The sequence below is a fragment of the Thunnus thynnus genome, chromosome 2 (assembly GCF_963924715.1).
Source record: "Thunnus thynnus chromosome 2, fThuThy2.1, whole genome shotgun sequence".
NCBI classification, from domain to species: Eukaryota; Metazoa; Chordata; class Actinopteri; order Scombriformes; family Scombridae; genus Thunnus; species Thunnus thynnus.
In genome coordinates, this window is record NC_089518.1 from 37494607 (window position 1) to 37520633 (window position 26027).

A 26027-nucleotide genomic window follows, 5' to 3' on the forward strand; every position below is an offset into this window, starting at 1 on the left:
TTTTTTTTGGAGGGGAGATGAAGAGAGGAGGAGGAGGAGGAGGAGGAGGGGAGGCAGCAGCAGCAGCAGTGTGTCCTGTCCTCCATCTCCATCCTCCCCCTCCTCTTTCAGAACCATTTAATTCAGTCCTCCTTGTTTTTGCTGGAGATTAGAGGAGAAAGCAACTATTTCCATGTGCTGCTGCAACTCAGCAGAAGGCGTGAGGGAATATGAATGAACCTCTTCTGTAAATCCTCTGTTTTTGTTGCATCTGCACAGGCTTTGTTTGCTCTTTTCATTTGGGAAAAGACCTATGATGTCAAAATTAATTAGGCGTTAAATCGTGGGTCAGAATCTTTTTAAATAAGACATAAAATCTGCAGGTGAACACATTGAACCGCTGAGGTTTAATGAGACACTTTCAGATAGGCCACATTTTCTAGTCATTTGAGGGAATAGCAGGGATGTTGCCACTTGTGAAATCATCTTTGGGTTTAAATAAGTCGTCTGGAGAGAGGCAAAGATGGAGGAAGATGGACGGATGGGTTGGAGAGGTGAAGTGGGGAAAGAGATGTTTGATAGAGAGGGAGGAATTGGAGGTGACAGCAGAGGACACGGACTGAAAGAGTCTGATAGACACAGAAAATAAGAGAGAAACAGATGGAGGATATCCAGAAGGAGTTTTTTTTTTTTTGGGAGGGGGGTGGAGGGGGGGGGGTGTTTGTGGATGCAGGATTAGACGAGGCAGGAAAAAACGAAGTGTCCTCCCTGCTGGCAGATGCTGCTGACAGGAGGAACGCTGGCCTGGCCCTGGCTGCTTTGTTTATTTGTTGATCTGAAGGATTCCCGTTCGGTGGTGAAACAACACTCGCACACAGTCACCCGTGAGCTCTGTGGTGACTGTAATGCATTCTCTGTCAACAATAATCTGAGTTTCACCTGAGAGTTCCTGTGATTGTTGCAGCAGAGCTCCAGAGGCTTTATTTGCACCCTGAAACACTGAAAAATCACATTGTTTTTGCACAGACTGAGTTAATCTCCTGAATATTGACTCAAACAACGGTCACCTCCAGACATGATCCGGAAAATCTCAATATTGATCAATATTACTGATAATACTGTCTGAAAGATGTCCGTGACCAGGAGTATCAAACACCAAAAAAAGGTTTTGAGATTCATTCTTGATCTTGGGAACACATGTGATAAAATATTCTGAACTCAAGTTTCCCTAACTAGTCTTTTCCAGAGCTTTTGATCGTTTCCTCTGGTCTGAGCAAGTTCCATTGGCTGAAGAAAGCTGTGAACGTTCTGGAAAAAGTAAATAAGGGATCCTTGATTTTCAAATATTTTATCACAGATACTAAAACATATATCTGTGATAAAATAGTATGTACAACAGTACGTCAGGTGGCTTACTGGCTGCAGAGTTTGTATGTTTAATCATTGAATTTGTAGAGCTGTGATTAACAGAGAATCAATCACCACCTATTTTAATAATCAATTAATCATTTTGAGTCATTTTTTAAAGAGAAGTGTCCAAATTCTCTGGTTTCAGCTTCTCAAATTTGAATATTACATGGTTTCTTTAGTCTTCTATGACAATAAACTGAATATCTTTGGGTTGAGAAAGGATATTCCCAGAAAAGGTTTAAAGTTGGTTGATTAAAAAAGAATATTTGCTAATGTTGTATATGAATGTATAAGTTTAAATACATCAAATAAAGCTTTATTTTTAGGGATTTTGAGAGGTGAAAGTCCTGAAAATGATCTGATCACCTAAGTTTTTTAGTATTTTTGTGAGTGTTTGCAAAGTCTAACAACAATTATTAGCATTCGAATGGCGGATAAAGCTCAGGTGCAACTAATAACCTTAATGATGCATCTTAATGCATTATTAATTACACCTATGTTTAACAAGTCAAAATGTCTGCTGTGAGAAAGGTCTGTTGTTTTACTGGGAAGGCTTAAATAATATTTAAATATAGGCAGTAGGAGATTTGAGGGGGGATCCAAAATGACCAAAATGTATCTCCCTTGTTAACCAGCCACCCCCCCCCCCCCCCCTCTCCATCCCATAATAGCAGAGACAGTGCAGGGGCAGAGGGGTTGTTTAGTTGAATATGTTAGTCTGGTCTGCCTGATTCATTGATCCTTTATCTGGCTGAGTTTTGTGCAAGTTAGAATCTATGGCCCAGACAATGGCTCTGAAATATCAGCAGCCTAACTGTGCTGTGTATTGATAAATCCATGGCGCTCTCCATGGTGCTGAAGTAGCAGACAGATTTGTAAATGCGCCTTTTTTCTCTCAGTCCCACAGTTCTGTCAGTTTCATCTTGGATTTATAATATTCTCTAAACTATACACTATGAATACTCAATTCTGTACTATATTATAGCCTATATACTCTATAGAGAAGTGTCACTTTTATAATAAAAGAGAGAGAGCGAGAGGATTATAGAGACACACTGCTGCCTGTAGTATTCCTATAATATTCCCATAATATTTTTATGACTATTCGGTACCATCTGAAAATACACCCTCAGGCCAAGCCACCTCTGTAACAAAATATTTTAGGGGAGACATGACTAAAGATATAGTTTTTAATATAGATGTTTGGTGTAACCTGGGAGCGGAGCAGGTAAAGTGACTGAGGAAATTAACCTGCACTGACCGCACCGCACTCAGCTGCTACAGTTATATAATTCGAAGTGAAATTTATACTGTCAAAACTACAGTGTGTTTTGAAAAATAAGCATTATTAAAATGCTTAATGTCGACATCCAGTAAAAGAATATGCCTACACAAAATAAGTATGTAACCCAATAGCAGTTCTATTAAATTGAAATTAGAATAACAATTATAATATCAAGAATTGGGATAAGCCTATATGATAATCCTGCAAAAGTAACAAATCACCCACTGCATATAGGGCTGGAGCCTTTTTAAGTCAGCTGTATGACAGATGATTGACAGTTTTCTTCTTTGCTCAGGAATCAACATGAACCTTTCTTACACCTGACTGCTTGAATGCACCACTCGCTTTGCTGTCATCATGGTCTTTGCATCTGCTTTTCAAACAGAAAAAAACATGGCAACTGTTCTGAAAAAAACATCACATTTCTTTTCACTAAAATCCAAACTACTGTCCATCTGTTTTTAACATTTCTGTGTTTCACCGACCACAAACTGAGCTGCTGTCAACTGAGGTTGAAGTTCAACCTTAAAAATAAGTGTCGCTCTTCATTTTGTACTCTGAGTTGAGGTGCAGTGTTTTTAATTATTCTTAAATCAGTTTAACTGCTGTTTCCAATTTACATTTGGAGAAGTGTTACACCCTGTGGAGGCACTGAAATTAATCAGATTGAACAGAATCAAATCAAATTGTGAGAAGAATGTGAGATTTTATGATGCACTTCATTTAAATTTAATCTAAAATGGATTATTTAGTTTTACCACTGCTGACAAGAACAATAGCAGAAGCACTAAATACACGGAATAGTTGCATAGTTGTGCAAATCTTAGATTTTACATTCAAAATAAAGAAGATTACTGCACAGAATCTTGTATTAAACATGTTTACAGAGAAGGCAGAGGTCCTCGGGTACTCAGTTAAGAAATGGTATCTTATCACTAGCAGCTGAAGAGTTGCATTTATGTGTTTTTTGTGATCTTAGTGTTGCAGAGGAGTCCACTATTTTTAGAAAATGCCTGGAGGCTCAGACAGAGAACCCAGGCTCCTTCATAAGAAGACATTTCTGTTATATAATTTAATATTTTGAAATGTTCTTGTTTTTGAATTTGTGGATCATAATTACGTTTGGTCATGGACTCGTTCTGGTTGTTGTTTCTGTCTAGTGTCTTGTATTCCAATACAGGTTGGTCAGTCAGTCAATTAATTAATCAGAAGAGGCTATAACCATGCTCCCAAGTGCCCGAGTTTTTATTAATACAACACTTTGACCTGCAAGGGCTTCATCAAAAAGGCTACACACAGATAAAACTCACAGCTCAACCTACAATTACTGTGAGAGATCACATGATACAAATCACCCACCTGTCAATTTGCAATGTACAGAGAAAATGCACAATTTAGCCCATTAAGGGACATGTGATTGACTTAAAAAAATAAACATTGTGCAATATATTTCACATTTTTTAAAGACACAAGAGAGAAAAGTGTGTATATTGTACAGAACATGCATGACAAGAAACAAATCAGTATTTGTTCTACTGTAGATCTCTGCACCAGTGGGAGACGAGTCGGAGAGGGCGTATGGAAATTACATGTCTGTAATTCCTGTTTTTATTTGCTGCTTTTTGTCGTGACCCTGCACCCAACTAGGATCGGATGTTCCTTTTTTGCTTAGCAGCAGCTATCATGTTATTCTTTTTCGTAGTTTAGCGTGTTAGCATGCTAACATTTGCTAATTAGAGCTAAACAGAAAGTACAGCAGAGGCTGATGGAAATGTCATGAGTTTTGCAGGTATTCATCCTGAGGGGAACATGAGTGTCTTTACCAAATTTCATGTTTCAGCCAACAGTATTTCACTCAAAGCCACAAATGTGAACCTCATTGTGGTGGTCAAAGGATCACCAAAGTCATTAAGATTCATTGTCTGATAACCAGAAATATCTGTACCAAAATTTGTCCCAATCCATACCATAAATGTATAGATATTTCAATGGATACGTGAAATATTTAACCTGCTTGTGGCATTAGAGGAAAAGTCAGAGGATCATCAAAGTTGCCTTTGTTGTATTTTCATAGCAATCCATCTAAAGCTGCAATGATTAGTCCATCGACAAAAATATAATCAGCAACTATTTAAATAAGCAATTAATCTTATTATTTTAAAGCAAAAAAGTCTTGTGATAGTAAATTGAATATCTTTTTTGGACTGTTGGTTAAACAAACCAGGCAATTTGAAGAGGTCACCTTGGACTTTAGGAAACTCTGATGGACATTTTTCACTGTTTTCAGATGTTTGATAGACCAAATTAGTTGATTAATCGAGAAAGTAATCATTCAAGAGCTCTAAATCCATCCGATAGTTGTCGAGATATTTCACTAAAAACTACAAAATGTCATATCAAGCCAGTCAAATAGTTGTTGAGATATTCTAGTCTGGAACAAAGGGGTGGACCAACATTGCTATGCCTTATATCCTGGCTAAACCTATATACACAAGACGGATGGAATTTAAAGATCTAGAATAACGTCTGAAATGAACAAGCTACCCATAAAAATCTGATTGAGCCTCGCTGACAGAAATAAAAGCTGTTCTGCTGCTGCTGAGGCTCCGACTGTCATCTGCATGACAATAAGATGCACTCGAGTTTGTCTGTGAATGACAGCGGCTGCTCCGCGATCACTTTCTGTCTGTCAGTCTGGATCGCTGCAGGCTGACTGAAGACGAAACAACAAACACATTCAGCTCCTGTTGGATTTTTATTGGTTTATCTTGAATTCTGATCACCTCACAGGAGTGTTAACAAGCTCGCCAATATCCGGCTACTCCTCAGGATTCTTGAATGCTTTATTTTGTGTGTGTGTGTGTGTATGGTAGGGTTGGGCGATGTATACAGATTGGCATGTAACAATGGGGGATGGGTGCATGTTGGATATTAATTACTATTTCTATTTTTTTCACATTTAAGCCCATTCACAGCCATTAGTGCTTGATGATGATGGCAGTGTTTGTGCACCAGTTGTTGTTAAATACACAGGACACCTCCACAGCTCTTACTGGAGTCACTGGTCCTCTGACGCTGCAGTGGTTTGAGCAGCCTGCTAGCTCTATAGCTGCGTCCAGGGCTCCTGGAAAGTTTCTGTAATAAACATCATGCAGCTCTCCTAAGTGGGTGTCTATGATGAGAAACGTAGTCTCAGCTCATCCATTTTATTGTCGGTGGTCTGTGAGTGGCCTTCTTTAGTCATGCTAGGATGCAGGACCAGCAACCTCGCTTCTGTCTCCGTTGTCTCCGCCATCTTCGACACGGTAACCCACGGAGACCCCGATGCTCTCGCTATCTCTGCTGGTATCTGATGGGAGTGCTGGAAGGCACTCGTAGTGAAAAAATTGGTGCTTTGTGTATGGAAACATCATATCCTATTAACCGTGATGAGCTCACAACATGAGATGCTGTGAAATCAGCAGCTCTCGAGTCGGCCCGTTTACCTGGTGGGTTTTAACAGGTTTGCACAGGCTCTGTTACCATGGCGATGTTGACAGTGTTTGGTTAATTCGGGGAGAGTTGTGATCGGTGTGTGATGTCGCATGTAAACAGCTGATCCCGAGCAAGTAGCATTGATGATGAGAGGTGCATGTAGGAAAAAGACATATTTCAGCCCACTTTACAGCATTACAGAATATTATTTCTTTCATGGTTGTTTAGGTCTTTATTATGCCTTTAGCGTCTGACAAAAGGTAGAAAAATCTCACTTTTCTTGCATCTACATAGGAAAAAGATTACTGCACGTCACAGTAAAAAACAACTGAGACTTGAGTCGTCTTTTACTGTGCCAGCAAGTTTATTTTTATTCAACCTTAATTTAACCAGGATGTCTCCTGAGACACATTATCTGTTTTACAAGAAAGGTCTGGCTAACATGGCAGCGCTGTGTTGAATTTTTATCTGTTGTAGGAATGGATTTTTCCAAAGAGTGCCGCTGAGAGGATTGTTTTAGACTCAATAGTAAAATTGGTAATGGAAACACATTTTAATTCTAGTCTTTTTGATGACCCTCGCAGTGTTGGGTAGTTAGTTCCACTACTCCCACACTACCATGCATTACTGGTGCAAGATAAATTAAAGATGGATCTGGTCAAATGCTGCAGATCAGAGCAGCAAGGTTAGTTCACTGTTCTTTACATACTATTGTGTGTAAGATGCATAAATCTTGGCTAACTGTGGAGGCTAAATTAAAATTTAGTCTTCTGTTATTCATACAAAATGTCATTTGGAATAAAACACCACATTTCTTTTGCAAAAAACTAGTACATACTGGTTTCTGTCAAGTCAGCACAGGTCATCTGGTGGATAAAATCTAATGAATCTCACACGTTACTTTAAGTTTTTGCAGTTTTAGAACATTTTTTGATTATTTTTACTTCCTTTTTGTTTCTTTCTTGACAATTTTGTGCTTATTGCGAGTCTGTATTGTCTACGTTTTCAAATGTCAGGTTATTTACCTTATTTTCTGATCCATATATTTGGCTTGTTTATCTTTTTCTTGTTTTAACGATAGATGTGATTTTAAATTGCTGTTTGTTTTATTGTTGCTCATGTTGTGTGGATCCAGACAGACTAACAACCACTTCTGTGGAGGCTAAAGGGGATCAAAAAAAAACAACAAAAACAGTAAAGAGTGAAGAATGGATTATGATTCATCTGACAAGATTGATGTAATATGCCTCCATGTACACCAACATCATCATAACACTCATATCACAGCTAATTTTCTTCCATAATCCTGTGTGAAATTTAATGTTTGAATGTGTGAATTATCAAGAACTACAGTGATTTATGATAAAAATAGTTAAGATGATCAAAACATGGCTTATATATGACAGCCTATATCCAGAGTTAATAAAATCAGATTTATCCGCCTCTCGTCGCTCCACATTTTTCATTAACTCATTGAGTTCTGGCTTGAAAGGCTTAAGACGTCATTTTCAGATGGCTGAACAAAGTATGATTGACAGCTGTGTCCTTTACTCAGACAAGCAACATAAACCCTGCCTGCACCTGATTGGATGAACACAACACTTGCTGGGTTATTATTGGTCTTTATCTCCAGTTTTTAAACAGAAAAAAAACATGGTGGATGTTCTGGAAATGTCGGATTTCTCCACCGAAATCAGTCTCTGAAAAACATGAGCATCACAGACATCGAATTACACCAATAATGTGTGGATGGAATGGTGTTAATGATGCTAAAAAGGAAAAAATTATCAATTATCAATGTGACAACAACAGAGATGTTGTGCATTGAATTCAGTTTGCTGCCTTTTTTGGTTCAAAAACATTCTTTCTATGCAGAATTTGTATTGTGCATCATAATTAGCGGCATTAAAGAAAATATTATCTTAAAAGAAAATAAAATGTAATCATGACTTTCATGTTTATTAGTGGTCGTTGTTTCCTTCTGGTGATCACTGACAGGAGTTTATAGTAGAACGTCCTTTTTATTTAGCGTGTTATCATCAGACAAAGGTCACTGGTCCTCAGCAGGATTCAAACTTACATCATCACATGTGTCCAGTCTGCACCTGAGGCTGATAATCAGCAGCACTTTGATGCTGTTTATCTTCTCATTTTCAAAGAAAATTGGCTGGAATTGAACCTCTAGCCAGCGTGGTCGGACTGTTATCTAACCGCCAGCCAGTCAGACGTCTTTCCCAAAACACTGAAAAACATGTTTCTAAAAAGGCACAAAACGTCTGAGTCCGAACTTCTCATGTGGATTAAATGGGAGACAAATCAGCAGGGTTCTGACTCGTGTCTGCTGAGATGTCAGATCTGCAAAGACTCACATTTACAGCTGTTAGACTGTGAGTCATATCCTCAGTAATTTAACAAGGAGTGAGCAGTGACTCAAAACGTCTGTCCTCAACTCCACATTCAGAGCAAATTTGGCTAAAGCTGTTTTAAGACGGCAAAGAAATGCAGGGATGTTCAGCAAAAATGTAGAACTTCGCAACGTGACATCATAATTACATTACAGGGAGTAAATTGATTCATTATTATTATCAATATGTTGATAAGTGCAGCTTGAAGGTTTTAGTCGTTGGGTTGTGGTAGAAGGTGAATTCTGCTCTGCATTAAACCCAGACACCCTGATTTTCTGCTTCGCTACACAAAGCAAACATAACTTCCTGCATTGGCACTGAAAGACTTTGTCTCTGGATATTAAAGCGCACTGTGGAATCGTCCCAATATGACAGTACAGATACTGGGCTGCGATTCCTTCTCTCTGAGTTGTAAAATCCTTTCTCATGAGACTATGAACTACTATTTTCAGTGTTTTGGAATCTGATAAACCAACAAACTCATGTGTGTTTCCTTCAAACTGGACTATTTTCAACTAGATTTAACTAAAATTGGCTGCTTTTGTGTCACACAATCCTCTGCACACAGTCAGTTTGAATCTCTTATAACTACAAACTCAGTGCAAACAAACAGTAATATTGTAAACAACATAGAACCAAACTCCACATCCTGAAGTTGTATTTTCACTAATTGAAATTCTTCCACTCAGCAGCAGCACCTGTGTGTGACTGAATGAGTTTAATATCAATTAAAACCACCAAAACACTTCTAAAGAAACAGAATTAAGTCTTGATTCAAAGTTTTCATTCATTTTACCCAACGTTTGTACATTAATTTGAATTTTCTTGGCAAAGAGCTGGTTGTTGTAGCTCAGGTATTGATGGAAACTTGTCTCAAAAGTCAGGCTGCAACTAATGATTATTTCTATTATCAATTAATCTGATGATCTGATCTGTTATAATTCCAGAAAATATTCAGTTTACTGTCATTTATGACACAGAGAAGCTTCAAATCCTCAAATTTGAGAAGCTGCAACCTGCAAATGTTCAGTATTTCTGCTTAAAAAACGACTAAAATAATTATTTGATTATCAAAATGTTTATTGACTAATTGATTAATCGACTAATTGTTGCAGCTCTACTCAAAAGGTGCAGTTTCTTGTCCAACAATTTATGATGGGAATTTTTCAAATCTCCAGGTGCTACATAAGATTGTGTTTTATCAGATTTAATTATAATTTTTTTTAAAAATTGGTTCTAATTGGATCCTTTTGGGGATGAATATTCTTTTAAAAATATTCAGTTTTACCAGCTTCTGTTTTGTCAGATTTGAAGCAAACTATTTCTCACCGAGATGAAATGTTCAGGGTCAAAGTTTCTTTTTACCTTCACCACTATTTTCCATGTTTTACCATGTTGGGTAATAGGGATGTGCAGAGGGTCCAGTATTTGTATTTGTATCTGTATTTGTTGAGGCAGCAAAATTATTTGTATTTGTATTCGAATAAAAGTGGAAAGAGGCTTAAAAATCCTGTTTTTATTTTTATTACGCTTATAATTTTAGAAAATTAAAGATGAAAATGAAAGTGATGTCCAAATTAAGAAATGTGCGTCATGTAGCAGGTGGATGTGACTCCCCTCATTGAGACCTGCTGATAGATGTAACAGCGGAGCAGAGGAGAGACACTGCGATAGCGACTATAACTGACCTGCTCGCTGGTATTTGACATGTTTTGTTTTTTTCTTCCCAAACACAAATAATTTTAAAAATATTTGTATGAAACAAATATTCTTAACCCCCCCCCCCCACACACACTATTTGTGCTTTGCCGAATAACGTATTTGTATTCGGGCACACCCCTATTGGGTAACATAACATTTTCCTTCATTTTGTTCCTCGTTTTGTCTCTCTTGCTGAAGAAGACAAGCATCAGTTTAAAGCTCAGTGTAAGATCCAGCTTGGTTTTTTTTATAGTGCAGAGTGGAGCTGCTGGATGAGTTCTGCTTTGTTCCGTCTGTCGGCTCCACTGGGCTGTGATTGACAGGAAGTTATCGGTTGAAAACATGAAAATCAGACAGGCAGAAGGCAGAAGTAGCCCCCCTGGTGAATTTGAGAAAAAATCTGAGGCTTCAGAAGTTTTTGAAAATGAGCGGGTGACCTTGAAAGTCCTTTTTCTTCCCTTTAACACTTGATCAGTACGTCTCAGTTTTCTTCTTCCTCTAATTTCAGTTTGACTTGAATTCTTCTATTCCTGAAAAAAAATCTCATATTTCAGCCCAAAACATGACGTTAAGCGGTCAAACTTAACACAGAAATGATTTTCCTTTTGACTTGACTATTAGACAGAAGCTGAAATACGACACACGAAGGACAAGTGGACGAGTAGGGTGACTTAACAGCTCGGCTGACGGTATTGATCCCTACTCGAGGTGCAGAAGTGTGTTTTCAGAGCCGTACAGCAGCTCATGTGGAGGCTGGACTGAGAGTCCATTAGGTATCAGAGTATCAATGCCAACCCGTGTGAAAAGGCTTCATGGTACAAGCGTACGCCCACACACTCTGCGCTGCAGGCTGGCAGGTTTTTCCTCTGCATTCATTCATCACAGCCTTCACAGCTCAATGAAACACTGAAATAACAGAAAATACATTACAATACGACCGCCTGACGTCTGTCACTACCTGCAAAACCTTCTAGGAGTCACCTCACATCCTCTTTGATATTTTATTTAACTCCAGCCTTCCCCCAAAAAACATCTTGTTCCTTCTGCACAGAGGAGGAGGGTTCTTCAGTAGCTCTTTTGGCTCAGACAGTGAGTTCCTCTCATCTGATGAAATCTAAATCAGATTGAAGCTTCTTTCATCTGAATCGATCCGTATGATGGAAAATGAGGTGAAATTGAGTCCAAGTCAAAAATGTTTTGGAAGATGTTGCTTTAATGTTGCTCGCTTAAAACATTTCATGTGATGTTAAAGTGTTTTTCATCGCATGAAAGATGCAGAAGTGATGATTTTATGTTCAGTTAATTAAGAAAATTTTTATGTACAGGTTAAGGAAGGTCTGTGCAGAATAATTTAAGGTAAAAGCTTCCTGTAGAGATTCAGTTGAGCATGTTAAGGGTGTATTTGCACCACCCACGTGTTCTTTTTGCCCAAAAATGATATTTTTAAAATAAATGGGAATAGGGGTTAGGGTTAGGGTTAGAATTAGGGGTTAGGGTTAGAGGGTTAGGGTTAAAGGGTTAGGGTTAGAGTTAGGGGTTAGGGGTTAGGGTTATAGGGTTAGGGTTAGGGTGAGGGTTAGAGGGTTAGAGTTGGGGGTTAGGGTTAGGGTTAGAGGGTTAGAGTTGGGGGTTAGGGTTATAGGGTTAGGGTTAGAGGGTTAGAGTTAGGGGGTTAGGGTTATAGGGTTAGGGTTAGAGGGTTAGAGTTAGGGGGTTAGGGTTATAGGGTTAGGGTTAGAGGATTAGGGTTAGAGTTAGAGGGTAAGAGTTGGGGGTTAGGGTTAGGGTTAGAGGGTTAGAGTTGGGGGTTAGGGTTAGGGTTAGAGGGTTAGGGTTATAGGGTTAGGGTTATAGGGTTAGAGGATTAAGGTTAGAGTTAGAGGGTTAGAGTTAGGGGTTAGGGGTTAGGGTTAGAGGGTTAGAGGGTTAGGGTTATAGGGTTAGGGTTAGAGGGTTAGGGTTAGGGGTTAGGGTTATAGGGTTAGGGTTAGAGGGTTAGAGTTAGGGGTTAGGGGTTAGGGTTAGAGGGTTAGAGGGTTAGGGTTATAGGGTTAGGGTTAGAGGGTTAGGGTTAGGGGTTAGGGTTATAGGGTTAGGGTTAGAGGGTTAGAGTTAGAGGGTTGGGGGTTAGGGTTAGAGGGTTAGAGGGTTAGGGTTATAGGGTTAGGGTTAGAGGGTTAGGGTTAGGGGTTAGGGTTATAGGGTTAGGGTTAGAGGGTTAGAGTTAGGGGTTAGGATTATAGGGTTAGAGGATTAAGGTTAGAGTTAGAGGGTTAGAGTTAGGGGTTAGGGGTTAGGGTTATAGGGTTAGAGTTGAGGGTTAGGGGTTAGGGGTTAGGGTTAGAGGGTTAGGGTTAGAGGATTAGGGTTAGAGTTAGAGGGTTGGGGGTTAGGGTTAGAGGGTTAGAGGGTTAGGGTTATAGGGTTAGGGTTAGAGGGTTAGGGTTAGGGGTTAGGGTTATAGGGTTAGGGTTAGAGGGTTAGAGTTAGGGGTTAGGGTTATAGGGTTAGAGGATTAAGGTTAGAGTTAGAGGGTTAGAGTTAGGGGTTAGGGTTAGAGGGTTAGGGTTAGAGTTAGAGGGTTGGGGGTTAGGGTTAGAGGGTTAGAGGGTTAGGGTTATAGGGTTAGGGTTATAGGGTTAGGGTTAGGGTGAGGGTTAGAGGGTTAGGGTTAGGGGTTAGGGGTTACGGCTAGAGCTTAAATGAATAATTGATTAGTCGATCAACAGAAAATGAATCGCCAACTATTTATTTTAAGATATTTTTTTGAGCACAAATTCTAACCATTCTCTGTTTCCAGCTTATCAAATGTGAAGACTTGATGTTTTTCTTTATATGAGAGTGAACTGAATCTGAATCTTTTTTGACAGTTTTTTCTGAACAGTTTTTGACTGTTGCTTGAATAAAAGAAACAGTTTGAATACATCACCTTTGGCTGCTGAAAATTATAACAGGAGTTTTCACTATTTGTCCGTCCGTTTTTGATGTTTAGCTTTTCCTGACTTCAGTGCAGATTTGCTGTTTGGTTTGTGCCAAGTTTCTGTGTGTAGGAGGATGATCATACAAAAAAATTTGGCCTTTGGTTTGCAGTCTTCTGCGCTCTGCCATTCGGGGCAGGGCAGGTAGAGCACACTCTGTTTGTCTGAGCTTGTTTTCTGGAAACGACTGCCTACAATTTTCATGTATATGGGGATGAAGGCCTGAAGAACTCCACCATGTAGTCTTTGCAGCCAAAATAAATGAATCAATGAGCTAAAAGAGGCTTAAACGGACTGAAATCTGCATATAGTTGCAGAGTTGTGTTACTTCTCAGTGGGTTTGGAACCATTAGCAAAACCTTACAAGTGTTGATTTAATGTTAAACCTCAATTACAAGTAGTAGTGAACACAACACTGACATATCATCAGCTTTTAAGTTGATTTGTTGAACTTGTTAGCAAACAGTTGCTTATTTCCACATCCAGCAGTTACGGAGCAACATAATCATTCATTTGGAGTCGTGTTTCTGTCCACCTGGTGAATGTAAGTCCAATATTCACTCTCTTTTATCTCTGTTTTTGGTCTCTACCAACTCCTGAGGGAAATATCTGGCTCTATAGCTGCTAAATTCTCCACTATGTTCAGTCTACAGCTAACTGTGTCTGTTTGCCGTTTGGTGCTGAGCAGGTAGTGTACAGCGGCTTTTTAGAGCTTTTTCTCTGAAAATGACGCTATGATAGAAGAAAACAAAATAAAAACCTTTTAATCTACTGTAGTATCTCTGTCCTCTTGGAAAATTACTTTTTTTTAAAGATTTTTTTGGGGCATTTTTACTTTTATTTGACAGCAGGTTTGAAGCACTTGAAGGAACAATCATAGTAAACGTTAAAAGGTCATTTTAAGGGCTTGTGTGAAAAGTGAGAAATTGCTGTTCATTCCTCGTCCATGTTGCTATAATATCAACTGCAAGTCGTCATATCTGCAGCCTACATCAGCGAGCTGGCATGTCACATCATGAATTATTGTTATTTTATTATTTCATTTCTAAAAGATAATTGTTTTTCTGTTGAATATCTTGTAAGAAGCATTTCTGTGTGCTGAGTGTCCAGTCGCTCTGCTGTCATTAAGGTTTCAAATTTCCTCTCTTGGAAACCGTTATTGAGTCTCCTGTATATTAAAACCTCTCTCTGGTGTTACATCTGCTGCCAGACTGGAAGCCTGAGACGTCGGCCTCAGTTCGGATGCTTTTTAATTATATCGTTATGAAAGCTCTACGTGCAAACGCCGCAACTCCAAGAGATTAATTTACACAGAATTGGACTAACATAATTATTGTTAATGGTTGATTGTGCAGAGTAATATCCATTGTTTCTCACTCTGTTGGTTTAAATGCCATTACTGCGTGTCATTTAAAAGGAAGGTGAGTGGTGTGTGTGTGTGTGTGTGTGTGTGTTCATAATGTAGAGACTGAAAGAGAGTGGAGATGAGAGAGGCTGGAGAGAGGAAAAAAAAATGGCGACCAATTGCAGAAACACACACGTGCAAAAACACACACAAACCACAGATCGTCTGCATGCGCACACACACACACACACACACACACACACACACACACACACACACACACACACACACACACACACACACACAATGCCTCCTCTTTCAGCAGCCTGACAATAAAGACAGGGATGATTTCTGTCTGGGAGGGAAAAAAAAAAACTGTCAGTGTGGCTTCTCACTGAGGGATTTAATAGGAGGGGAGGAGGAGGAGGAAGAGGAAGATAAAGGGAGGAGAGGAGGGGACATGAGGACAAGACATGAGAGGAAAAAGAGGGGGGTGGGAGGTAGAAAAGAGGGAGGAAGAAAAGGATGATAGGGTAAAAATGTGAAAAGGAAAAAAGGAAGGAAAGGAAACTAGAAGAGGAAAGAAGGACAAAGAAGGAAGAAGATGGAGAGAAAAGGGGAGGAGGAAAGAAACAGCAGAGAGGGAAAGGCAGGAGAGGAAGAGAGGAGACAAACAAACAAAAGAGGAGGAGGCAAAGAAAGAGGAAGGAGAGAGGGAAATAGGAGAGGAACAGAAGATGGGAGGAAAGGAAAATAAAGGGAGGAGAAGATAAAGAAATAAGAGGAAAAGGGGGGAGGAGGTAGAGGAGCGGGTGGAAGAATTGGTGAGAGGAAAAAATGTGAAAAGGAAAAAGGAAGGAAAGGAAATCGAGGAAGAGCAGGAAGAGGAAAGAAGGACAACAAAGAAAAAGGAGGAGAGAAAAAGGGGGGATGTGAGGCAGAATCAGAAGTGAGAAAAGAGGAGGAGGTGGAAAGAAACAGCAGAGAGGGAAAAGGAAAGAGATGAGAGGAGTGAAGAAAGGACAGAAGGAGAGAAAAAAGGGAGGAGGGAGAAAAAATGGAGAATAGACAGAAATAAGAGAAGACAGAAGGAACAGAGGATAGGAGGAAATGAAGAAGAGAAGAGAAGAGGAAGGAAACAAGGACAAAGAAAGAGGAGGAAGAGGGAGGAAAGAGGATGATGCAAAGGAGGGAGAGGAAAGTAGGAAGGGAAACAAGAAAGGAAATTAATGAGCGGGGGTGAAGAGAGGACAAGCGGAGGAAGAAGAAACAGGAAAAGGGAGGAAGAGGAGGATGAGGAAATGAAAAGGGAAACGGAAGAGGGAAGAAGAGGAGGACAACAAGAAATGAAAAAGGATAAAAGGGATGGAGGGATGGATAAAAGGAAGGAAGTGAAGACAGGAAAAAGCAAAAAGGAAAGGGGTGAAATGAAAGAAGATGAAGAGGAAAGGATGATGAAGCAGATAAATCCACTTCAGGCAACGTTTTTCTCTCCAAACATGATAAAAAAAAAAAAAATCCAGTTTTACATCTATAAACACTCCTGCATCCATTATCAGAGCTGGATGAGGGGGCGGATAAATGAGAAAGATGGATGGATGGATAAATGAAAAGATGGATGGATAATTGGATCGTTGGATTGCTAAAAATTCTTTATTAGCATTTTTGAACACATACATACACCGCGGGGTGCCTCTGTAGTCTGTGGCGCATACAAATGTGATTGAAGATTTAAAAAAAAACACAAAAAAACCCATAAGAACCAAAGATAAAAAAATGTCTCTTTGTTTAATTATAGATTTTAGAGGCTGAATTAATGGAAAACTCAGCTGGCTCCCCTGACATCCACCCTCCACCCTCCACCCTCCCTCTCCTGATTAATTTGGGTAAATACAGCTCAGTATGCGAGTTAGGACAGCTGTTTGTGATTCAAATGCAACACAAAGCTCCAGCCTGTGAGGAGGAGGAGGAGGAGGAGGAGGAGGAGGAGGAGGAAAACATTCACGGATAATCTGCTTCAGGTTGAACTGCAGCAGCAGCTTTTTTTATTTCTCTCTCTCTCTCTGTCCATCCCTTCATCCTCTCACCGCTCAAGCGTCCAGTCGGAGTCAGTCGGTGTTGACAGGAGGAGACGTGATCATACAGTGTGTGCCGTTTAATGGTTTTAATTGTTTGTGTTATGATCATAATTTCCAAAATGACCACCAGCACACTTATTAGAGGGCCTGAATTTAGAGATTGAGACCATAATGACTCACTGAAAAAACATGGCTGACATGGTTGGACCGTCTAGCCGCCGTCGTTGGCACTTTAAGGTATTTCAGCCTCAAGACGTGGTAGCTGCTGCCCATCGTTCTCGTCAACATTATTCTAAAAATGTTTGATATTTACGACTTTAATAAAGATTGTTGACCTCGTTTGTGTCACTGCAAGAAATAATAACGACACCATAAGAGAGATGCAGCCATACTAGCGGCTCTGTACTTGATCTAAATGCTTAACTGAACATGCTAACGTCAGCATGCCGACATGCTCATAACAAGTAAAATAACCAGTTTACAGTCATCTTGAGAGAGAGAGAGAGAGAGAGAGAGAGAGAGAGAGAGAGTCAGCTGATTTCTTAACTCTCATGTAAACGAGAAACGTAGTTTCCGTAATCGGGTAGGGGTTTACAGAAATCGGGTAGATTTCTCCCAGAAGACGGAGATTTCTCTGCCAGGTTTAAGCTAATCAGCTTTTTATGAGTTTGCATGTGAATGAAGATTACAGACATCACTTTAATTTTCATCTTTAATTTTCTAAAATTATAAGTGTAATAAAAACAAAAACAGGATTTTTAAGCCTCTTTCCACTTTTATTCGAATACAAATACAAATAATTTTGCTGCCTCAACAAATACAGATACAAATACAAATACTGGGATCTCTGCACATCCCTACTGTCTGTCTTCCTGCTGCCATTCTGTCACTCCGTTACAGATGCTAACATGCTATTGTTGTGTTCACCATCTCACTTTAACGTGTTAGCATGCAAACGTTTGGTAATTAGCAAAGTATTGGAAAAATGGGCGATGCTAGATGAAACGTCAGGGGATCATCAGTTATTACAAGTCATCCGAAAGGGAAAAAGATCATTTCAGTCAAACTTTCATGGCCGTCCATCCAGTAGTTGAATCAAAGTGGTGGACAGACCAACATTTTTTTGAGCTTTGCTGCTTGTAGGGCTAAAAAAAAATGTCTCACTTTCTGTGAGAGTATTATTTTATTATAGACTTACGTCATGTTTGCAGGGCCATGCAGGGTTTGTATGCCATGTTGTCCAACCTCATGCAGAAATCCAAAGTCTTACTCGAAGGTGGGATGAAAAGCCGGATGTCATAAAGAAGACATTCATAGTGTCTCTGTTGTTCATACTGAAAGTTACAGAAATAGTTGTGTAACAAATGAAAATAAGAATAAAAGAGACACGTTCAAACACTCTGTCCAGCAGTTCTCTGGCAGCTTTACTCCGCCTCTTTATGATGGTTGCAGTTACGTTTTTAACCTTCTTTTTTACGATCACGAGAGATCCACTAGCTTCTCTCTAAAAAATGGGGGTCAAACTTCATGATCCTCACAGTCTTTTAAGCATCTTCTTATTTCCCAGGACGTGTTTTCCTTGCTGAGTTGCAGCAGATTAATACATCACGGTAGTCTCATGTTGGTTTGTTGCCACCAGCAGTAAATCTACACACGATTACCGCAACGATGATACCCATGTGGTTTACCTAATTAAGATTGCTGAAGGCTTATATGAGCTTTTGGTTGCTTTACAGGTCTGTGAATCTAAACCCCCCAATATTTACAAAGAGCTCCCATCATGGCCAGTATGGATGGCGGGAATGATTGTGATGAACTACAACTCTCTCAGCGTCCATACTGTCTGACAGAAGTATTGTATTAAGATAGAAAAAATACAAACATATCCTTTAATCCCATTATCTGGAGATAACACGTTTTGTTGTGATGGATAAATATCTTGTTTCCACAAGAAAACAAAAGGTGATTTAGTTATTTCATAGTAACTTTTGTTTCCACAAGATAGGATGATAATTACAGTATCTTGTTATTTTGAAAAAAAAAAACAACCATTTAATTTCTTGAGCTGTTTATCTCGTTATCACAAGAAAACGACTTTGATATCCTGAGATAAAGAGACAATTAACTCGTAATCTTGACATAACGTGAAAACAATTATTCCATATCTGTGTTGATCTTGTAAAGTCTATTTTTTATTTTGTTAGTGGGCATTGTGCTTCTCTGTGTGAGTTTTGCAAGGAGAAATAGAATAAAACATCCTTTTTTTTCGTGGTATTACACAGAGATTTGGTCCGTCTGGTGATTCTGTAGCTGACTGTGAGGAAGGATGTCGGTGGATTTTATCTGAAAGAAAGTCAGGAAGACAGCTTCTGTGTTTGTGTGAAGCTTCGGGGGTTATGCATATTTTAGTGTTATTTGGGTCTTTGTGTATTTTGTGTTCCTGCGTGGTTTAGTTAAAGCAGTACTACTTGAGGCCCCCCCCCCCTTCCCCACCACATATATATATATATATTTCTTTACATCTCGGTCTTTGTTGCCCAACCAAAGATACTGACGGCTTCACAAAACCTTGTCTTGCAGACTCAGGGGGAAAAAAAACAACAACAGAAATCAATCACAGAAGCTCGAGGTGATGCAATTTCAATCAGCATCAGTACAAGGGAGGAGAAGAAGAAGACTGAACACTAAATGAAAGACATTGACACTGCAGACGTGAGCGGTAACTTGTGAATTCAGATTAAGTCCTCATTCCTAAACAAGAGAAATTTGAGCATGAAAATTTGTTCTTGATCTCAGTACAGAGCCCCCAAACTCCAAGAAAAGAAAGAATGTCTTGCACGCAAAAAATATATATAATTTTTTGCGACTTTGGGGTAACCTTTAGGAACAGTATGTGGGTCCACTTACCAACTCATCTGAGCATCTTACAGTGTTGATATATTTGCTTTTCAATATGCGTGGACATGTGTAAAATGCATAGACTGTATAAAAATATGGACGGTCGTCGCCATCTTGGCAGTGCGTGACGCTGCCTAACTCCCAGCCAATCAAAAATGGGCAGAGAGGCGGGTCGAATGGCTGAAACAAGCCACCTAGCGGCTGGCGGACCTGTCACTCAAAGCAGCCATGTCCTTCATTATGCAGAACTTTACGGCTTCATAAAATTTAAACAGGTGAGTTATAAAAAAATTCACCCCCCGTACAGTTGTCATGAAAGAGGAAATTAGCTACAGAGACCAAAACCGGATTGACTCGCTTTTGGAGCCTCAAGTGGCCATTCAAGGAAGTGCAGTTTTTGGCACTTCCGCATTGGCTTCATTTTACAGTCCCAGAAGTTGCCGCTTGGTAAAATGGCTGCGAACACAGTTAAAGAGTCTGTGAGATGCAATTCAGCACATGACCAGTGGTCAGTATGCTTTATTTTACCTAATGTCTTAGAGTGGACAGGAAGGATTGAAACATCTTTTTACCGTAAGTGTTGCAATATAGGGGCATTTGCGGGGAAACAGTAATTTGCAACTTAAAAAGAATGTGGAAGGGGGGTAAAGTTGGGTGGGGGGGGGGGGGGGGGGGGGGGGGGTGGGGGGGGTACCTCTGGTGCCCTTAAGCAGAAGTTCTCAAGGAAGATATTCTGATGTTGACCAGGTATTATGAGACCCTAATCTGCCCCCTAGTGGATACACAAAGTATGCAAGCATGTGAAAAATGACACTGGCATCGCAGCTGTTGTCTACTTGTATGTGTTGTTAAAAGGCATGTACAGTATATCAGCAGCCCTCCAGTTTTCAAATTATGTTTATGTACTACCCGTACTGACTTGATTTTGACAAAACAAAAAAAACTTAAGCCACAGTGAGGGGCTGTTACCAAGATATGTAATTGATGCGTCGTCATGCGGCGGCTCCATGTAGTAAATCAAACATCTGCGGACTTGTGCTTAAGATGTGTTTATTTACCACCGTGTACCAATACAGCCTTTGCTATACACACACTTACAACTATAACTTGCATAAAAACAAACAAAAAAAGGCTTAAAGATTAGCCTCTAAACGGCGGTCAAAAAACTGCGTGCTTCTCCCGGTAAGCAGCACACCTGAGGAGTAATTGCCTCTTCTTCTACATACGCATTTCCATATGCTGCTGTCCGATACACCACCTACTGTGGCAACCAGGGAATGACCTTAACACACACATAGATACAAATGGCTCTAACACTACCGATATGTTTTCCCAGTTACATTTTGTTGGGAAATGTAACTGCTGCCTGGAGGATGTTCACAGAAATTAAAAATACAGTTAGATAATGATAACAAAACATAAATAAATAGATAAATAACTATAACAGACAAGGTTAAAACAATTTATGATATTAAGAATTAGGGGGAATCAAAGGCCAAAGGTGTTACTACATTCTTCTACATGCATGGACCATCTAAAGCACAAGACTTTGATAACGGAGATGAGGGTTTGCAACTGTCCTGGTCCACAGTTCAGTAATAAAATCATACTGAAGCACTACAGAGCGTCTGGCTGTATGGGAGCTGAGAGCGCTGTCAGCCGAGGTGAAGTGATGATTATGCTGGACGGCAGTAAAGGTAACGGTGCCAGAGTCTTTGTTTAGCTGACTTCACAGTGAAGCTGAGAGCAGACATGAGACAACTTTATCATCACCCTTCTTTATTTCCACTGGTTTTATCAAGTTTATAGCATAGCCGTGCTATTTTTGTGTTGCTCTGCATGCACACACACACTGAAAAAAAATAAAGCAGATTATTTTACTGACAAGATGGGTTTTAATTGGGGGTTTCTGACATTTAGCGGGCAGCTCTAGTCCCTCATGAGTAGAGCTTATGGGCCACACAAAAATAACAAGCACTCTTTATCCAAACATGATCCTAACAACGTTTGCTTGCACGCTTGTCACAATTTATGAGGTTTATATTTGCACTGTAGTGTCTATAAATCATTTCCTTAAATTGTCTGCAATGCATTACCCCATTATTGTATTACATCATTTATATAATAATCTTATGTAAACATGATACTTTGCCAGATCATGCAAAACAGATTTTTAGGGAGCTGTGAAGACAGGATAATTATTGTACTATTTAATATAAAAATGGAACAGCATGTACATTCATTCTCTACATTCAGCCAAAGAAAACCCAAACATGTAATCCTTTTAAAGCAACGTATTACACAGATTACTGCTTTGGCAGCCTTGCTCAGAGGCAAGGTCAGACTGTCCTCCCACATCCTCAGTTTTTTTTGGGGGGGAGGAGGATTTGAGAGACGACACAAGCTTGTTTCTTTAATGCTAAAGCTGCCTGCACTTTAGTGATGTTTTGCTGTGATTTTTCTCTGTTTTTTTTTAATTAAGAAACAGTGTGAGAAAGGATGATTTGTTTGAAGCGTTTAACACGCGAGGGAGCAGGCTTGTGTTTTTTTTATTGTTATTGTTACTGTGTGACTGTGCGTCCTAGCTGACTATAGCTGCTGTGTGAATTGCGACTGAGAGTTGTTGTTCTGGGTGTCTGAGGGAGGAAAACGGCAGAACAGAAATCACCGGGGATCGTGATTCTTCTTTTATAGTTAATTTGCTTTGTGATTTGGTAGAAGAAGTCCTGGGTGGTCTTTGTCAGCAGCTGTGTGGGAGTTAAGAGGCGGTTTCAGGAAGCACAGAGGATCATCTGTGTTTTGTTTTATTGCTATTTTGTATTATAAATTTGCATTGTTTATCAGGGTTTTAACATTGATACAGCGCGGTACACAGCTGAAACAAAGCTTCTCATAATACCTGGAGTACAGATCCTGTCAGCATGGGAGAGCCTGGAATAGAAACTCTTTGAGCTTTTGAGTTAGGAAAGAGGAGTTTGGGAAGTAGCAAGCATTGGCATATTTTTACTGGAAGAAATTACACCAAATAACCTTATAAATAATAATAAGTAATTTGTCCCCTTAAATTATCTTTATCAAGTTTCCACATCAATCTCATCCCCCTCTTGAAAGTATGAGACACTTTTCAGAGATTAGTGAGTCACAAAGCCTAGAGGGTGTCAGGAGAAATCCTTGTTAAAATTGTGCATTGAAATTATTTATTCATGCACTTGAATTACGTCATTTAAGCACACAAATTAGTACTGTAGCAGGAGAAACTGAGGTTTCAGGTTGTTGTGTTTAATGCAGTCAGTTAGGAGGAGTAACTCTTGTGTTAACAGCAGGTTAGCAGTTGTGTTTCAAGGTGTCACAAATGTTTAATTCATTCCTTCATGTTAAATCATCAGGCCATCATATTCATTATATCTGTCCTCGTTCCCTTGAATGTTTTTTTTATACAGATGTGATGCTACATTGGAAGTTGTTTACAATACAGTAATATTAGTCCGCTTCAGCTGCTGCAGTATCAGGTGCACACGTACCACTGTGCAGCTTAATGCAGTGTAAAATAAACAGTGAAAGCTGTCAGGACAAAAACAATCTTAATGTCTAGTTTCTATTCTGGTCTTTACTTTGAATTTTCTGTTTTTACAAGGTGCTATAATAGTTACTTGTACTAGTTTTTAGAGACTGATTATCAACTGATAGTATTAAGAATATATGTTCAGTAAAAGGCAAAAGCTAGACTAGACTGAAATACTGAAAAATGTCCATTTGCATAAACACATTATTTGGCCTACTGCCGCTACTGTTGGTTCATATTGTTAGAAAGAAAAGGTCCAGAGTGCTCAGAAGTTCAAACAAGTGTGATGAAGGTGCTATTTGATAGAGAACACAAAAGTTCAGAAAAGAAGAAAGGTCCAAGGCACGCTCCTGGCAAAAAGCCTTTATTCAGAAAGTTATTTCATTTAATTTCAACACAGGACATCAGGGCCAATATGCATGAGGAACCTCAGTGCTTAACTGTATTTGATCAGTTTGCCTCTTCAGGAAGTGTTATGTAGGCTGATGATTTGGCTAAATACCTGAGTAACTGTACTGAGGAGGTGGAACACAGCGAAGCTATGTAGCTATTTTTATAGCTATAACAAGGAACAAGTCATACAACAGTAGTATTTGTGTACTATGACACAAGTTTATACAGGATATAAAGATACCAAAAGAGACAAACAACCGTATATTAATTAATAAGTAGAAGTAAACCAACAATTAGAAATTGAAAAAGGTTTTTATATTAAAAAAAGGTCTTATAAAACCTCTGGACATTGTAAACTGTAAAGTCCATGAAACTAAAGCCCCTTCATGAGTCTGCTTTCTCACTTCTTGGAGATTTTTCTGCAAGAGAAGGAGCTCATCTACATGTGAGGCAGCTCCTTTGTGCAGTAACAGTATCGCCAACGGTTGAGAAAACTCTCTCAGAGGGGATGCTGGATCGCAGAGATACAAAGATACTGGTTCGATCGGCTCCCCTGCATGCACCCTCCACCAGTTCAGTGGATTTTCAGAGAGTGGAACAGGTTTTACTTCTGTGGGACTGTGGGAGGACAGTCTGACCTTGCCTCTGTATCTGTTCTTCCTGTGCCTTGTCAGTCAGAGTTTTCTGTGATACCGTAGATTTTTGACATGTAAACTGGCCCAATGCAGCCATCAATGCTGAAGACTCCTTTGACCTCTTTGGTGAAGTAGCAGGGGCATCATCCAGTTCAACAGGACCAAGGGAGTTGTCTTCCTGCTGTACAGGAACAGTATCAGCTCCATCACCACCAGATTCTTGCTGTTGAAAGAAATATAATATTCAGGAATTAACTTAATGGGAAAATCAATTGGGAACTCACTGGGGAATTCAATTATTTAATATTGCTGCTAACACTAAGAAAAAGACTGTTTAGAATTTATATTTAAATACTGTAGTGTACAGGATGCCTCAACTTGCTCCAGACCAGCGGCTTCAGTCATCAGTTTGAAGAACATCGTCACAGGCGTCATTAGACGAGAAAGGCAGGGACTTGAAGCAAGGATGTAATGCTTTCTTTACATACAGCTTTTCCTTCAGGACACATATCTTAAAGAGATTTCACATATTTCAATCACTGTTACACAGACAGACAGACTGACACACACAGACGTTAAGTAAGCATGAGTTCAACTTGTTGTATACAGCCGTCTTGAGGTCTTTAATCACTGTGGAGTCGTGGGGGACGCTGCTCATCGCGTGCAGAGGTGCAATGACAGATAGAGTTGGGGTCTTCTCTTCAGACATTACCAGTGTGGCTGCTTCAGTGTCTCAAGAGCTTTCACCACATCTTCTGCGACCATTATGTCAACCTCTGTCAGAGTGCTGAGATCACTTTCGTTACATTCCTGCACACTTCAGGTGACAGCAGAGCTGCCAAGATTGCTGGTTGCTGCTTCAGGAAGTGTTCCAGCATCTCCAGCGCGCCGTTCCACCGGGTCACCGCGTCAATCACCAGCTTATATGCAGGCAGCTCCAGTATCCTTTGCTTCTCTTTGAGCTTGTGTCTTGCTGCTCAAAAATACATCACCTAACTGAAGCTGAGGAGGCTCTACTTTCCATTTAACTGAGACTTTGAAGTTCAAATCATGTGAATTGAGTCCACAGTGCTGGAGTCCACTTGTAACCTTGGCAGTAACCTCTGCAATTTAAGAAGCTTTAGAAGAAAAATAGCAGAGGGGTTTTAAAGAAAAGCACAGAGCACCCCTGAGTCTTTTGTTTTTCTCTCCTAGGAAGCAAAAAAAATAATAATTTCTTGTCAGATTTGAGAGCGACCTGTAAGAGTAACTGATTGATCTTCATAATAGCACAACAGAGGCACAACTCCTTTATCTTAGAAACCACAGAAACGCCACAGAAGAGCTCTGTGTTGGATTTGACAAAGTGCTTTTGTTTTCTCAAGTATTTACAGACTTGGCATGGCGAGGAAGTTGTTAGAGCCGGGAAATCACTCAAGAATATCGTGCAGTGAGATATCTGTCAAGCCCGTAATCTTTATTGAGTCATAACGGCGAGAAAAATCCTTCATTGCTGATTGCTGCTGCTCTCTCAGCAGAATTATTTCCCAGAGCTGTTGTAATTGGGACCATAATAAGTAGCGAAGATAAGAGTGGGGCTCTTATAAGCACCAATGGCTTAGTATTTCATTACCAGTAACCATGGTGATGACAGTGGTTAAGATCACTCACAGGCCTTGAAAACTTAAAACCAGTGTTCTTGCTTTTATGAAACGGTGCTGGACACAAGAAGCAGAGTAGAAATATAACACTTATATAAGTGTCTGACTGTGGCTGTACTATATGTGTACAAGTGTTCAGCTCTTAGGGGGGTGTTTTACAGTATAAATACTCAACATTATTACATTATTTTTTGATGCACCTTGCCTATGATTATGAGAAATATACACATATTATTTACAAAGC

The 26027-nt window shown here is 39.6% G+C and overlaps 1 protein-coding gene across 1 annotated transcript in view; it reads left to right on the forward strand.

Moving 5' to 3' along the window:
- The window catches only part of znf608 (zinc finger protein 608), a 68818-nt gene that overhangs the window by 1883 nt on the left and 40908 nt on the right, over positions 1 to 26027 (forward strand). The gene's annotated exons all lie outside the window — the stretch shown is intronic.